At 38.9% G+C, this 14708-nt stretch overlaps 1 protein-coding gene across 7 annotated transcripts in view; it reads right to left on the minus strand.

Annotated features, from left to right (window-relative positions):
- Positions 1-14708, minus strand: part of LOC118229832 (serine/threonine-protein kinase MRCK alpha-like) — a 375259-nt gene that overhangs the window by 13675 nt on the left and 346876 nt on the right. The window lies entirely within an intron of this gene.

The raw sequence follows: 14708 nt of genomic DNA on the forward strand, positions 1-14708 counted from the left end.
AGACCTTATATAGTTTAAATTGTATCTCTCTAACAGATCACAACTGTTTAGGGTAAACAACAATTCCTCTGAAGATTCCAGGATAAGCTCAAGAATACCTCAAGGGTATGTTTTGGATCATTTGCTCTATTCTCTGTACATGCTCCCCCTTGGGAACATCATAAGCAGACATGGTGTTAACTACCACTGCAATGCAGATTATACACAACTTTATATATCCTTTAAATCAGGCAGTTGATCAGATTTTTAAGAAATTTAGAGGCCTGTCTTAAAAATGGAAAGGCTTGGATGACCAAAATCTCATCATCCAAGCCTTGAATTCTAATAAGACTGAGATATTGGCAGTAGGTCCCAGATCTCTTAAAGATAAATTCCTTTACTTTTATGTAAATATAGATGGCCTCTCTGTCTCCACCAAAGCAGTTGTTAAAAACTGATTTAACTGATTTCACAAAAAATAATATTATGAGGTACCAATAATTTCGATACCTATGCTTCTGGATGGCCAGCCACCATCTGAAGCTCAACCTCAACAAAACTGAGCTGCTCTTCTTCCCGTGCAAGACCTCCTTGCTTCGTGAACTCTCAATCACGGTTGATGGCACCACAGTGACTGCCTCTCACTCTGCCAAGAGCTTGGGGGTGGTCCTGGATGACCAACTGGACCTCAAGGAGCACATCAAGGCAACATCACGTTCCTGCAGATTCCTCCTGTACAACATCAGGAGGATTCGACCATACCTGACGACGCACTCCACCCAGCTGCTCGTCCAGGCTACGGTGACCTCTCGCCTTGATTACTGCAACTCTCTCCTTGCAAGCCTGCCAGCTTGTGCCATACAGCCACTACAGATGATTCAGAATGCCGCTGCCCGACTCATCTACAACCTCCCCAAATTCTCCCACGTCACTCCTCTGCTGAGATCACTTCACTGGCTACCGGTCGCTGCCAGGATCCGGTTCAAAGCCCTGACCCTTGCCTACACTGCCGCCAACAGGACAGCCCCCATCTACTTGCAGGACATGACTCAATTCTATGTGCCTGCTCGACCACTCCGCTCTGCGGCAGCAGGGCGCCTTGTAACCCCTCCCACCCGCCCAAAGGGATCACAGAGCTTCTCCACCCTAGCTCCCCAGTGGTGGAACGAACTCCCCGTCCCTCTCCGAACCTCCCCCTCACTATCCATCTTCCGCCGTGGGCTGAAGACTCATCTCTTCAGACTATACCTAGACTAACCACCACCACACTGTATAATAAATAAAAAAATAAATAAAAAACCCTTTTCCTGTCACTTGTTACATGTTGCCCCATCCCTGCACTTCTTGGTAATTTGTATTTGTCCTAATACTGTAGCTTATTCTTCTGCCTAGTTGGCTTTCTAGATGTTAGACCGGAATAGTGTTCATTGTTCGCAGCTAGAAATAGCTGTACAAAATAAGTAATTGTACCTTACTGAACCCGTGTTCAGCAGTTGTCTACGATCATGAAATGCACTTTTTTTGTACGTCGCTTTGGATAAAAGCGTCTGCCAAATGAATGTAATGTAATGTAATGCGTCTGAGAAAACAACATATTACTTGAAATAACCTTTTTTAAAAAAAAAAAATAAGAATAACGGCATCAGAATTAAAGAATAGTCTTTCCATATGTTTGAGCATAAAACTAGCTTATTATCTGTATCATTTATATTATGCAGCCTTTTTTCCTCATTCTCATCAACTGTCCCAATATTGGACCTGATCATAGCAATGCAAAGTGTTTTACAATGCCTAGCCAGCTAGCTTGATAGCTTCAGGCAGTTCACTTACAATGGCATTAATTATTTGTAGCAAGGTAATGGCCAGTTTCTCCCCCCCACCCCACCACACCGCCCCCGCCCTCCCACCACCACACCAAATGTCTTGAAACATGTGTACCTCCTCACCCTGAACAAATTTTCTCAAAGATCCCATACAGTCCACGATATTGGATTTTCTGCCATTTTGAATTTTTTGAAAAGCCAACCGTCGTACTTCTACACCAAATTCAGCATGTATGTCTACTGCATGTCCCCATGTTAAATTATGAAGGAAATTTTAATATGTCCACAATATGACCTAAAAATTTAGGTTTGTTGCAAGGATACTTCATGGGATGATAGAAACCCATATTTGTGGCCGAGCATGCACAGGCACACAGTGTTAAACTGCAATATAACTTAAAAAGGACACTTTTTTGCGAAATACCAATTTGCATTGGCTTCATAAGCCCACATTTATATGAAAAAGTCCCGAGAAGCATATCCCCTTCAGTCCAAGTTTCTTAAATAAAATTAAATATGAATATGCATATTTACTGCATTCCAATATATCTGACTACACCTTTCAATCTAGGCTCTAATAAAATTTATTTAAATGTACTGAAGAGGGACCCATATAGGTCATGTGTTTCAACTTTTGTGCCACGGTTAATAACACACCTTCTTTAACATCTAATTCAATGACTTTCAAGGTGAAGTTCCCTCAAATTCAATGACTCAACATGACTTTTTTTCAATATGAATTAATCACCATCTCAACACTAGAATTTGAAAACAAAAAGCTATACAGAAGCTCAGACAAATTAATTGTACTTAAGTACAACAGTTTAATCAAACACACATAAAAATAAATTAACAAAGAAAATTGTTAGCACACTTGCTAATCAAGGAAAATTAGTGTAATGAAAACAGGTTTAGATCAATACAGTTTAACCCTTTCGCATGTAAGTTCAAAAGTCTTTATGCAGTATGAGGTTTTATGCATGTGCACCAGCAGTTATAGAATTTGACTGTTACATCACATTAGCCTTCACACTGTTCACGTTGCCCTTGATATAAATGCGGATAATTGTTGTAATTATAATAATAATTCTATACCGTCATAAAAATAATTGTAACCTTCAGGGTTTGAAAATGAAAATGGAAATGAAAGCCAGGATTTTTTGCAGGAACAAAAACATAAACAAAATCAACATTACTGTTACTGAACAAAAACGTTAAAATATCACTGACGTGAAATGTTGATAATCGAGAATTATTCTGTTGCTTGAGGACTTTGAATTTCGAGGCGAGACATGCACTCTAACCGAGGTTAAAACAATTTTAGCGGTAATAATAGTCAGCTAATATATAACCAAGTTAGTTTGTCCGCCATATGGTTTGCACACCATTTGGACTTTTTCATTAGGTGGGGTGCGGAAAAGCTGGAGCTCCAAATCCAAATGATTACGACATCGAGTAAACTTCTTTACGGCAAGCGACAACCATGGCGACGCAAGCAATCCGACACCGTAGGGTCTAGTTTTTATCAGTGAAAAGACGGTCTGACAGCGCCACCCAGAGTGCATGCTAGGATAGGCTACCAAAAGTTTTTCAGTAAAAGCTTTCTGAGAGGATGAATAATTACTTTTATTTGGCATGGATCCATTTGAAGACAGTATCGGGTGAGTTCGTTTAGTCTTTGAGTCTGTCATTATGCTGAGAAACAGCTAAACCATTTTATTTATAGGTTCTGAGTTTCTGTGCAAACTCGCGAAAACACGCTGGTCTAATGAAACAATGACGGTAGCCTAATACATATATTGTCCGCTTGGTTCCGTTGCTACCATAACATAATGACCTACAACTGCAGTTTCTCGCTGCATTTACTAATATTGAATGTAAACAAAAGACGCAATTTATGCTGTAGTCTGCCAGTGTCTAAATAAATAATACGGTCCATTTGAAGACAATATCGGGTGAGTTCGTTAAGTCTTTAAATCTGTCATTATGGTGAGAAAAAGCTAAACCATTTTATTGGTAGGTTTTGAGTTTCTGTCCAAACGCGCGAAAACACGCTGGTATAATAAAACAATGACGGTAATACATATATAGTCCGCTTCGTTCCGTTGCTACCATAACATAACAGACTCTCTTGTGTCTACAGCTGCAGTTTCTCGCTGCAATTTCTAACATTGAATATTCACAAAATACGCAATTTATGCTGTACTCTGCCAGTGTCAAAATAAATAATACGCTACGGTAAAGCTTTGAGAGGATGAATCATTACTTTTCTTTGACATGGATCCATTTGAAGACAATAACGGGTGAGTTCGTTTACTCTTTAAATCCGTCATTATGCTGAGAGAAATCGTATTCTCAATTTAATCTCTAAATTAACTGTAAGGTTAGGGTTGTAACTAGTTAGCTGTTTCATAGGTGACTTAGTTAATGCACTCGTCTTAACTGTTGGTTGTACTTTCGCATAGACTGCGTTGTTGCTGTACTTGTTTGTGTTAGTGTTAATCAGTTTAACCTACAGGGCCCAAGTTGGACTATGCGGTTGTTCCCTGCACTTGGAACGGTAGGCTACTGCCCTCTAGGGTTTTCGACACACTTGTTCCTGATTATGGTTATACATTTTGTTGTAAGTCGCTCTGGATAAGAGCGTCTGCCAAATGCCTGTGATGTAATGTAGTGAAATATTCTGTAGCAACAAGATAAACCCGACGTTAGCCCTAAAATATGCCAATACAGCAGTGACAACGCTGCTCACTGAATGACGACATACAGGAGACAATTTTTCGTTAATTATACCATGTCATTCTACATTCAATATCTGGGACTAAACATTGAATAAATATACAATCTTACCATTGGTTTTACGCGTAGAGATGTCCCTTTTGCGACTGAGTGGTCATATATTGTCTTGGACAATCCGTTTGTGATTCCTGTTGCTTACGGCGTTGTCGCCGTTTTTCGTAAGATTTGGCTTCATTGACAGTTCATTTATTCAGTAGCTGAGAGTATAAGCTTTCTAACGATGTATAACATGTATGATTTTGCATTTGAAATAGCGTTTTATAGTTCAGCGCAACGGAATATTTTCTTATTGTATTCACTTGCGCATTCACTGTGGCGTAGCATAAAAGACGATTCAGCTAACTAAACGTTGTCAACGATTTTCATATTTTCTTGTAGAGTACTATTATTATTGAGGACTTCAGGGCTTAGCGAAGCCATTTCTTTGCTGATAGACCTATCTGAAATCGTTTTCTGATGCAAAACAGAAGCGGATAGGACTTTGTCATTGATTTTCTGTCTCTATATTAGGCTACTAAACACAGATAAAATGTCATGTTGCTATGTAAGTATTACTGCTCAAAATATTTCGGTTATATACGTTCTTTTCGTTATATACGTTCTTTTTGAAATTGGGTGTCTTTAAATAGGTTAGTGGTATTATATAATGTGAATTTTTCACACTGCAATGTAAGCGTTAGTGTAATAGTTGCTAAAATGTGGTGGACGGTTGAAAATTATTTTCGTCCCATCTCCATCCGTCATTAGGCTATCCTGAGAAATAGCTCAACCATTTTTATTGATAGTAATTGCGTTTCTCTGCAAACGCGCGAAAACATGCGGGTATAATAAAACTATGACGGTAAATATAGCCTATATATGTAGTCCGCCTCATTCCGTTGTTACCATAATATAACAAACTTTCTTGTGTCTACAGCTGCAGTTTCTCGCTGCAATTACTATTGAATATAAACAAAAGACGCAAATGCTGTAGTCTGTCAATGTCTAAATAAAAAATAAGGGATTCTTCGCGCAGCACGCATGCTAGCAGGAATGTGCAGTTGACTTTTCGTTTCGTTTTTTTTAATGTCGTATTTATTAGGCTATATGAAATATGTATTATTATTCTATCTGTCTCTGAGGCGCTCTGAAATGTGCATTCTCTGCTAAGCTGAGCAATGGATTGGAATATGTGTCTGACATACTGTTGCACGGTATACCAAAACTTAAGCACTTTTTCGGTACTTAAAAAAAAACAAAAAAAAAAACGGTTTTGTATTTGAATTTTCCGACGTTCGGTAGTTTTGCGTCAAATGTAAAAGCCAGGGAAATGTGTCTCGCGCATTACTGATTTAGAGGATGAAAAGTGTAGTTTGTCAGAATCTTCGCTAGATGGCAGTAGCAACTAAGGTTGCCAAGTGAGGTGACCTGCACTTGTGCATTCACTTCCCTGATATAGCGCAAGCTTCCACTCAGTTGACTTCAGTAGCAATAGGTGTTCTAATTTGTAAATATTTTATTATAGGAAGATGCTGTATTGTTATTAGAATATGCTGTTTTTAGATCTATTTAAAAGTGAAAGACCTGTTTAAAGATTATTTAGTTTACAATAGTTACATTTTTGAAATTTATTCAATATATTTTTCTATTGTTCAGTGTTGTAACACGATAGGCCTATGCTTATTAATATGTTGAACAGGCTTCAACTTAAAGGTTGTTCATAAACCAGGTTTTTAATAAACTGTGAATTCGAAAATGAGGTTAACCCTTTTGGACATTAGGTTTCTGATCTATGAAGGTATTTTCAGTATTGTTAGGTACCGATTATTGAATCAATCTTGTTTCAGTATTGAGTATCGTGATACTAAACCTAGTATCGGTATGACAGTCAAAATTTTGGAATCGTGACAACACTAGTGTGACGCCTTTTTTAGTTACAGCATGGAAGCACTGCAGCTGTACATACACGCCGGGCCATATATGTGTTACAACATCCCATCTAAGTGTTACGACATCCCATCTAAGCATTACGACATAGTAAAGGCCTTTACGGGAAGCGGCCAGGACACATCTATAGCGACGCAAATAAGTCATCCGACAGCATCTCTTAGCACAAAATTGGCCATAAGTAATCAATATTTCATACGATCATCATGATGTTCAGTAGATATGTTTGGTGACGGCATATGATCATGAGGACAAAGCCATTTTAAAATCGCTCCATAGGGGGCGCGATGGTGCCAACGCTTGGACCCCTCCCAACGCCGCTTGCGGCTTTAATTATTATTATTATTTATTTTTATTTTTTATTTTTTCTCTGCTAAAAGTGTCTGAGGCTCAGCAACCATAAGTCAAATTTGGCAGGTGGGTTCCTATGGCCCCCCACTACTCAGGCACTAAAACTCACCTATGTCGGCCAGATGGTGGCGCTATAACAAAGGGTCATGCGTAAAAGGCCATAACTCCCACACCATAAGTTAGATCAACACAAAACATCATCGACCTATGCATCGGAACATGCTCTACAACTTTGCCATTGGCACCAGCTTTGTCCGCCATATTGTTTGCCCGCCATTTTGACTTTTTTGTTGGGGCGTGGAAGCTTTCTCCGCTAAAATGTCTGAGGCTCAGCAACCATAAGTTGTAGACCAACCAAATTTGGTAGGTGGGTTCCCATGGCCCCCCACTACCTAGGTACTACAAATCACCTATGTCGGCCAGATGGTGGCGCTATAACAAAAGGGTCATGTTTAAAAGGTCATAATTCCCACACCGTAAGTCAGATCAACACAAAACTTCATCGACCGATGCATCTGAATGTGCTCTACAACTTTGCCATTGGGAGCACCTATGTCCGCCATATTGTTTGCCCGCCATTTGGACTTTTTTATTAGTTTGGGTGCGGAAGAGCTGGAGCTCCAAATCTAAGTGTTACGACATCTAGTAAACTTCTTTACGGCAAGCGACATCCATGGCGACGCAAGTAATCCGACACCGTAGGGTCTAGTTTTTATCAGTGAGGTGAGGGTCTGAATGTCGGGGAAGCAATGGAAGACAGTGCCAGCCAGAGTGCATGCTAGGCTACTAAAAGTTAGTTAGTAAAAGCGTTTATTTACTTTTCTTTGGCATGGATCCATTTGAAGACAGTATCGGTTGAGTTTGTTTAGTCTTTAAATCTGTCATTATGCTGAGAAATAGCTAAACCATTTTATTGATAGGTTTTGAGCTTGTGCAAACGCGTGAAAACACGCTGGTATAATGAAACAATGATGGCAATACATATATAGTCCGCTTCGTTCCGTTGCTACCATAACATAAGAAAATATCTTGTGTCTACAGCTGTAGTTTCTCGCTGCAATTGCTAATACTGAATATAAACAAAAGACGCAATTTATGCTGTACTCTGCCAATGTCTAAATAAATAATATGGTACTCTGTGCGTAGGAAGCAGGTAGCATGGATGGCGAGTTGATATTTCATTTTTTGCTACTAAAAGTTTGTTAGTAAAAGCTTTGAGAGGATGAATCATTACTTTTCTTTGGCATGGATCCATTTGAAGACAATATCGGGTGAGTTCGTTTAGTCTTTAAATCCGTCATTATGCTGAGAGAAATCGTATTCTCAATTTAATCTCTAAATTGACTGTAAGCTTAGAGTTGTAACTAGGTAGCTGTTTCGTAGGTGACTTAGTTAATGCACTCGTCTTAACTATTGCTTGTATTTTTGCATAGACTGCGTTGTTGCTGTTCTTGTTTGTGTTAGTGTTAATCAGTTTAACCTACTGGGTCCAAGTTGAACTATGCGGTTGTTCCCTACACTTGGAACGGTACTTCTCTCTAGGGTTTTCGACACACTTGTTCCTGATTATGATTAAACACTTTGTTGTACGTCGCTCTGGATAAGAGTGTCTGCCAAATACCTGTAATGTAATGTAATATTCCGTAGCAACAAGATAAACCCGACATTAGCCCTAAAATATGCCAGTAGTCAATAGTGAAAACGCTGTTCACTGAATAACGAAATAAACGAGATGAAGTTTTTTAAAATTATACCATGTCATTCTAAAGTCAATATCTGGGACTAAACATTGAATAAATATACAATCTTACCATTGGTTTTACGCGTAGAGATGTCCCTTTTGAGACTGAGTGGTCATATATTGTCTTGGACAATCCGTTTGTGAAATATACGCGCATTTGTGACGCCTGGGTCTGCTACCTTAAAAAATAGCTGTGCGTAATACTACACCTGTTGCTCATGGCGTCGCCCTTTTTAGTACAATTTGGCTTGACTGACAATTCATTTATTCAGTAGGTGAGAGTATAAGCTTTCTAACGATGTGTAACATGTCAGATTTTTCTTTTGGAATAGCGTTTTATCAGTCAGCGTAACAGAAAATTTTCTTATATGCCAGTATAAGTATATTACACCGTAAATAATACGGTAGGCTACTCTACGAGCAGCACGCAGGTCGCGAGTTGATATTTCGTCTTTTGTTTCGTTTTTTCTCAATGTCCTATCTATTATTTGAAATGTGTATTATTATTCTATCTGTCTCTGAGGTGCTCTGAAATGTGCATTCTCTGCTAACCTGAGCAATGGATTGGAATATGTGTCTGACGTAGTGTTGCACGGTATACCGAAACTTCAGCACTTTTTCGGTACTTAAAAAAAAGAAACTGTTCGGTATTAGAATTCTCCGACATTCGGTAGTTTTGTGTCAAATGTAAAAGCCAGGGAAATGTGCCTCACGCATTACTGATTGAGAGGATGAAAGGTGTAATTTGTCAGAATCTTCGCTAGATGGCAGTAGCAACTAAGGTTGTCAAGTGAGGTGACTTGCGCTTGTGCACTCACTCGTTGATACAGTGCAAGCTTCAACTCAGTTCACTTCAGTAGCAATAGGTGTTCCAATTTGGAAATATTTTATTATAGGAAGATGCTGTATTGATATTAAAATATGCTGTTTTTAGATCTATTTAAAAGTGAAAGACCTGTTTAAAGATTATTTGGTTTACAATTGTTTAATTATTGAGATATATTTAATATATTTTTCTATTGTTTAGTGTTGTAACACTATAGGCCTATGTTTATTAATATGTTGAACAGGCTTCAACTTAAAGGCTGTTAATAAATCAGGTTGTTAATAAACCGTGAATTCGAAAATGAGGTCAACCCTTTTGGACATTAGGTTTCTGATCTTTGAAGGTATTTTCAGTATTGTTAGGTACTGAGTATTGAATCAATATTGTTTCAGTATCGAGTATCGTGATACTAAACCTGGTATCGGTATGAAAGTCAAAATTTTGGTATCGTGACAACACTAGTGTGACGCCTTTTTTAGTTACAGCATGGAAGCGCTGCAGCTGTACATACACGCTGGGCCATATATGTGTTACGACATCCCATCTAAGTGTTACTACATCCCATCTAAGTGTTACGACATAGTAAAGGCCTTTACGGGAAGCGGCCAGGACACATCCCTGGCGACGCAACTAAGTCATCCGACAGCGACTCTTAGCACAAAATTGGCCATCAATATTTTATACAATCATCATGATATTCAGTAGATATGTTGGGCGAAGGCATATGATCATGAGGAAAAAGCCATTTTAAAATCGCTCCATAGGGGGCGCGATGGTGCCAATGCTTGGACCCCTCCCAATGCCGCTTGCGGCTTTAATTTCAGTTGCTGCTGCTACATGCCAAAACTACTACCAGCAATTCCACTTCTGCTAGCTTGCCAATGAGTAGGTATACACAAACCAATGGAATAGCAATGCCTTTAATTTATTTATGGATGATTAGGACCTTGTCATAATTCAAGAATAGCTGGAATTTGCCAATAGTCTATTGTGACAGCTTTTGGTAGGTGGAAGAAGACCTTCAAGGGTAAGACACATTATATTTATATCATGGTGGTGGTATTTGGCATAATGTATGAATGCTGATTCTTTGTCTATGCCTTTGGTTTTCTTTCTGGAAATGAGTCAGTGTATGTTATTGCAACATCCCCAAGCCGCCATGCTGTTGCTTGACTGTGTCATGATAAAGCTGCATGATATTTTCATATTTAATGCAAGACTACTGTGTAAGTTACCTCAGTGGATTTGTTAGTGCATACAATGCTAATTATTATCTCTTTATTTACCATCGGTTTATGTTCAATTCAATTGTTAAAGCCCATATTTTAATAACCTCGGGGCAACCTTGTAAAAGCCTGGACTAGATAAAATTATTTGCTTGTCCTGCTGTGAGCAGTTTGATAGTTTCATCCCTTCTAACGGGATTTCCCTCCATCAGTTCACTATATCAAAATGTAGCATTCGGTCTGCTGGAGAAGCGGATTGGTCTCGGCTGCACCGGCTGGTGGAGAGAGCACATCATCTGGGTTGCGTTAGCTAATCAGCCCAGGTCCTTAACGGTGTGCTGCTTTCCACAGTTCGAGGCCGAGAATGGGAGCTCACACCGAGAGCGAGTTTCTTTATTTGAGTTGCGTTTGATTTCAGTTTTGTTTCTTTTAACAAGACAGGGAAAAATGAACCCCCGCTGAAAAGTGGGAGGAGCTGGCCAGCTGAAAATCTGGTCACAAATTGGTTTTTGAGACAGGCTACTAGGTTGGTTTCATTGTTTAGCAAGGTGGGTTTTTTATTTTGTTTTAACCAGTTCAGGAAAGTTATATTGTGGGCGGAACAAAAGAACAGAAACATTAAAATTCCGATTCTGCGCAAAGTGAATTGATTGAAAAAAAATTAAATTTTCAAGCCCAGATTTAAACCAAAGAACAAGCAGTCCAATGTTACATTCATACGAACTAGTCAGTATAATAAACAGAGGGGCAGAGTAATGGTAACAGTAAATAAAAATGCCCTGTGTGTGCAAGGTATTTTCTGCACATACTAATTTTAATCAAGGAAATGCATTTCCAATGGTAATGTGAGACCAGCCACATTATGAAGCACTGGGCTTTATTTATGAAAAAAGACGGCACAAACATTCAACTTTTTAACTTGAACCATGTAGTGAGCTGTGGAACATGTCCAAATCGATGAGGAAAGTTGATTCTTAATACTCATGTAAGCTTTTACAAAGCAAATAGCCTACTATACAGACCAGTCTGGTGTGTGCTTTTGGGCAGATGACAAATCTGGTAAATCCTTGCCCATTTAGGAGGTGCCCTATTTAAAGCTTTATTACTCCAGATGTCTGCATCACAAAGACTAGGAAAATGGCTGAAATGAACAAGACATTTATACTCATTTCGATTTGTAGTAAGTGCCACAAATGCAATTATGTTGGCTAAAATTGAAAAAAAATAAGTTGTTTTTTTAGTTTGTAATGAAATGTTGAGAGATTCCATAGGTAAAACTATAGCCTAAATGTCTTGGATCTTTCCAAAAATGAAAAAAAATGCTTTTCGTCTGTTGTAAAGCATATAAATATATGCTTTATAAAGCATATGATGGTTTAAGATTAAACATTGAAAAATAATTCAGTCATTAATTCACACGGCTTCTCTTATCACAGTTATACTGATGATACACAACTCTTCTTCTCTTTACCTCCCTCTGCCCTACAGGTCTATGCTGTCTTTAAAGTTAAGTTAATAATTAAAATAAGTTATTAGTTAAATAAGTTAAAAAGTGAACTTAATAAGTTAAAGTTAAAAAGTTACAAACATTTAATTAATTTGCATTGGTTCTTATTGTGTGCTGCCACGTACTGGTCAGAGGTAATTCTTCAGTCAAGCACATTCTTCAGTTGAGCACAGACAGGCAAGACAGACAGTGCTGGATTTATTTTTCTGCTGAATGTATTTCTGATACCCTTCTGCCTTGGAGACTATTTTTCTGTGAGTAATATGTGTAAATAATTAGCAAACTTGCATTTTTTTAAAGGAATGTCATGTTAGAAACGTATCTATTGTTTTGGTAAAACATATGCTCTGTTAACTAGCAATCTAGACGGAGATGACGGAGCTAGGTAATTAATCGGATAGAGAGATATCGTTAACCGCCCTGAGGAACACAAAAAGCGGCAGTCAAATCCGTTAATGTTAGCTAGCTAGATCTAGTTTAGCAAATAATCAGAATACAGTTTATAGCTATACTGTAGCAATTGTGAGGTAGCCATGTTTATGGCCAGCGGCTGCTAGCTAACTAACGTTAGAGGCCTTTCTTCTTCATGATGATGTTAGACTATGACCTTTCACAAAAGAAATACAGCTCGTTGTCGGTCATTGTAATGCATATTTATTGAAGCTGTTGTAGTAATTGAGTTGTGTTTTTCCTGCAGTACAGTACAGTGCTTGCTTTATGCTTTGGCAGGAATTGTGTATTTACTTAGTTACGTGTACAATACTTACCTTCTATGCATATGTTAGTGTTTGTGTACTAATTTATGTTCTTATGTCTGTAATGTTTCAGTTTTACAAACAAAAACAAAAACCAAAAGAGAGAAAACAAGACTTCAGTAAAATGTTAGACTATGACCTTTCACAAAAGAAATACAGCTCGTTGTCGGTCATTGTAATGCATATTTATTGAAGCTGTTGTAGTAATTGAGTTGTGTTTTTCCTGCAGTACAGTACAGTGCTTGCTTTATGCTTTGGCAGGAATTGTGTATTTACTTAGTTACGTGTACAATACTTACCTTCTATGCATATGTTAGTGTTTGTGTACTAATTTATGTTCTTTTGTCTGTAATGTTTCAGTTTTACAAACAAAAACAAAAACCAAAAGAGAGAAAACAAGACTTCAGTAAAATACAAGAAAAGTCAAGCCTTGTGTGTTTATTGGAGGACTTTTAAGTGTTAACTGGATGTCTAGCTTTGCACAACAGAACGTGCTGCAAGGGCAGTACAAGATCAATGAGAGAATATCTACCTGCCTGGCTGACATCTCAACTTGGATGACCAGGCATCACTTGAAGCTTTACCTACAAAAGACAGAGCTGCTGTTCATCCCCTACAAGACCTCCCTACTACAGGAACTCTCAATCACTGTCGATGGCACCACAGTGACTGCCTCTTACTCTGAAAAGGGCCTGGGAGTGATCCTGGTTGACCAGCTGGACCTCAAGGAGCACATCAAGACAACATCACGGTCCGGCAGATTCTACCTGTACAACATCTGAAGGATTCGAACATACTTGACAACGTACTACACCCAGCTACCTGTCCAGGCTATGGTGACCTCCTGTCTTGATTACTGCAACTCCCTCCTTGCAAGCCAGCCAGCATGTGCTATCTACAGATGATTCAGAATGCTGCTGCCATACTTCAACCTTCCTAATTTCTCTCTCGTCACTCCTCTGCTGAGGTCACTCGATTGGCTACCGGTCGCCGCCAGGATCAGGTTCAAAGCCCTGACTCTGGCTTACACTGCAGCCAACAGGACAGCCCTCACCTGCCTACAGAACATGATTCAACCCTACACGCCAGCTCAACCACTCTGTTCTGCTGTAGCACGGCGACATGCACACCCTGCTATCCGGGTGACTGGTTCTCAATCTACAACTGAGCTTCTCCACCCTTGCTCTCCAGTGGTGGAACGAACTCCCTGTTCCTCTACAAACCACTCAGTTATTACCTACCTTCGCCATCGTCTGAAGACACATCTCTTCAGAGTGTACCTGGACTAACTCTCACAACTCTGCATGGCACTCCCAATATATTATCACTTGTATCCTTTATTCCTGTAGCACCTTCATGTTACACGTATAGTTTCATCCAGCACTTATACTATGCTTCTATCGTTATCTTGATGTTGTAGCTCACTTTCTTGTCTCGTAGTTTGACTTAACATTACTCTCTGACCTAGCCTGTGCTTACTGTGTGAAGTGGACTTAATGTGTTCATGGCTATACATAACTGTTACATAATGAGTGTTGTACCTTATCGAAACCTGTGTTTATAGTTGTTCCAATGACCTTCTGTATTAGAGCCCGACCGATATATCGGTTTGGCCGATATATTGGCCATTATTTGACTTTTTTGACGACATCGGGATCGGCAGTTATGCAGCCGATGTGTCCCGATTTTTAAATAAGTATAATAAACATAAATAAGTATATCAAAAACATTGATTATTTATCTGTACTTGTCTGTTCGAACATTGTAATTGCTAT

This window comes from Anguilla anguilla, chromosome 6 (genome assembly GCF_013347855.1).
Source record: "Anguilla anguilla isolate fAngAng1 chromosome 6, fAngAng1.pri, whole genome shotgun sequence".
Taxonomy (NCBI): Eukaryota; Metazoa; Chordata; class Actinopteri; order Anguilliformes; family Anguillidae; genus Anguilla; species Anguilla anguilla.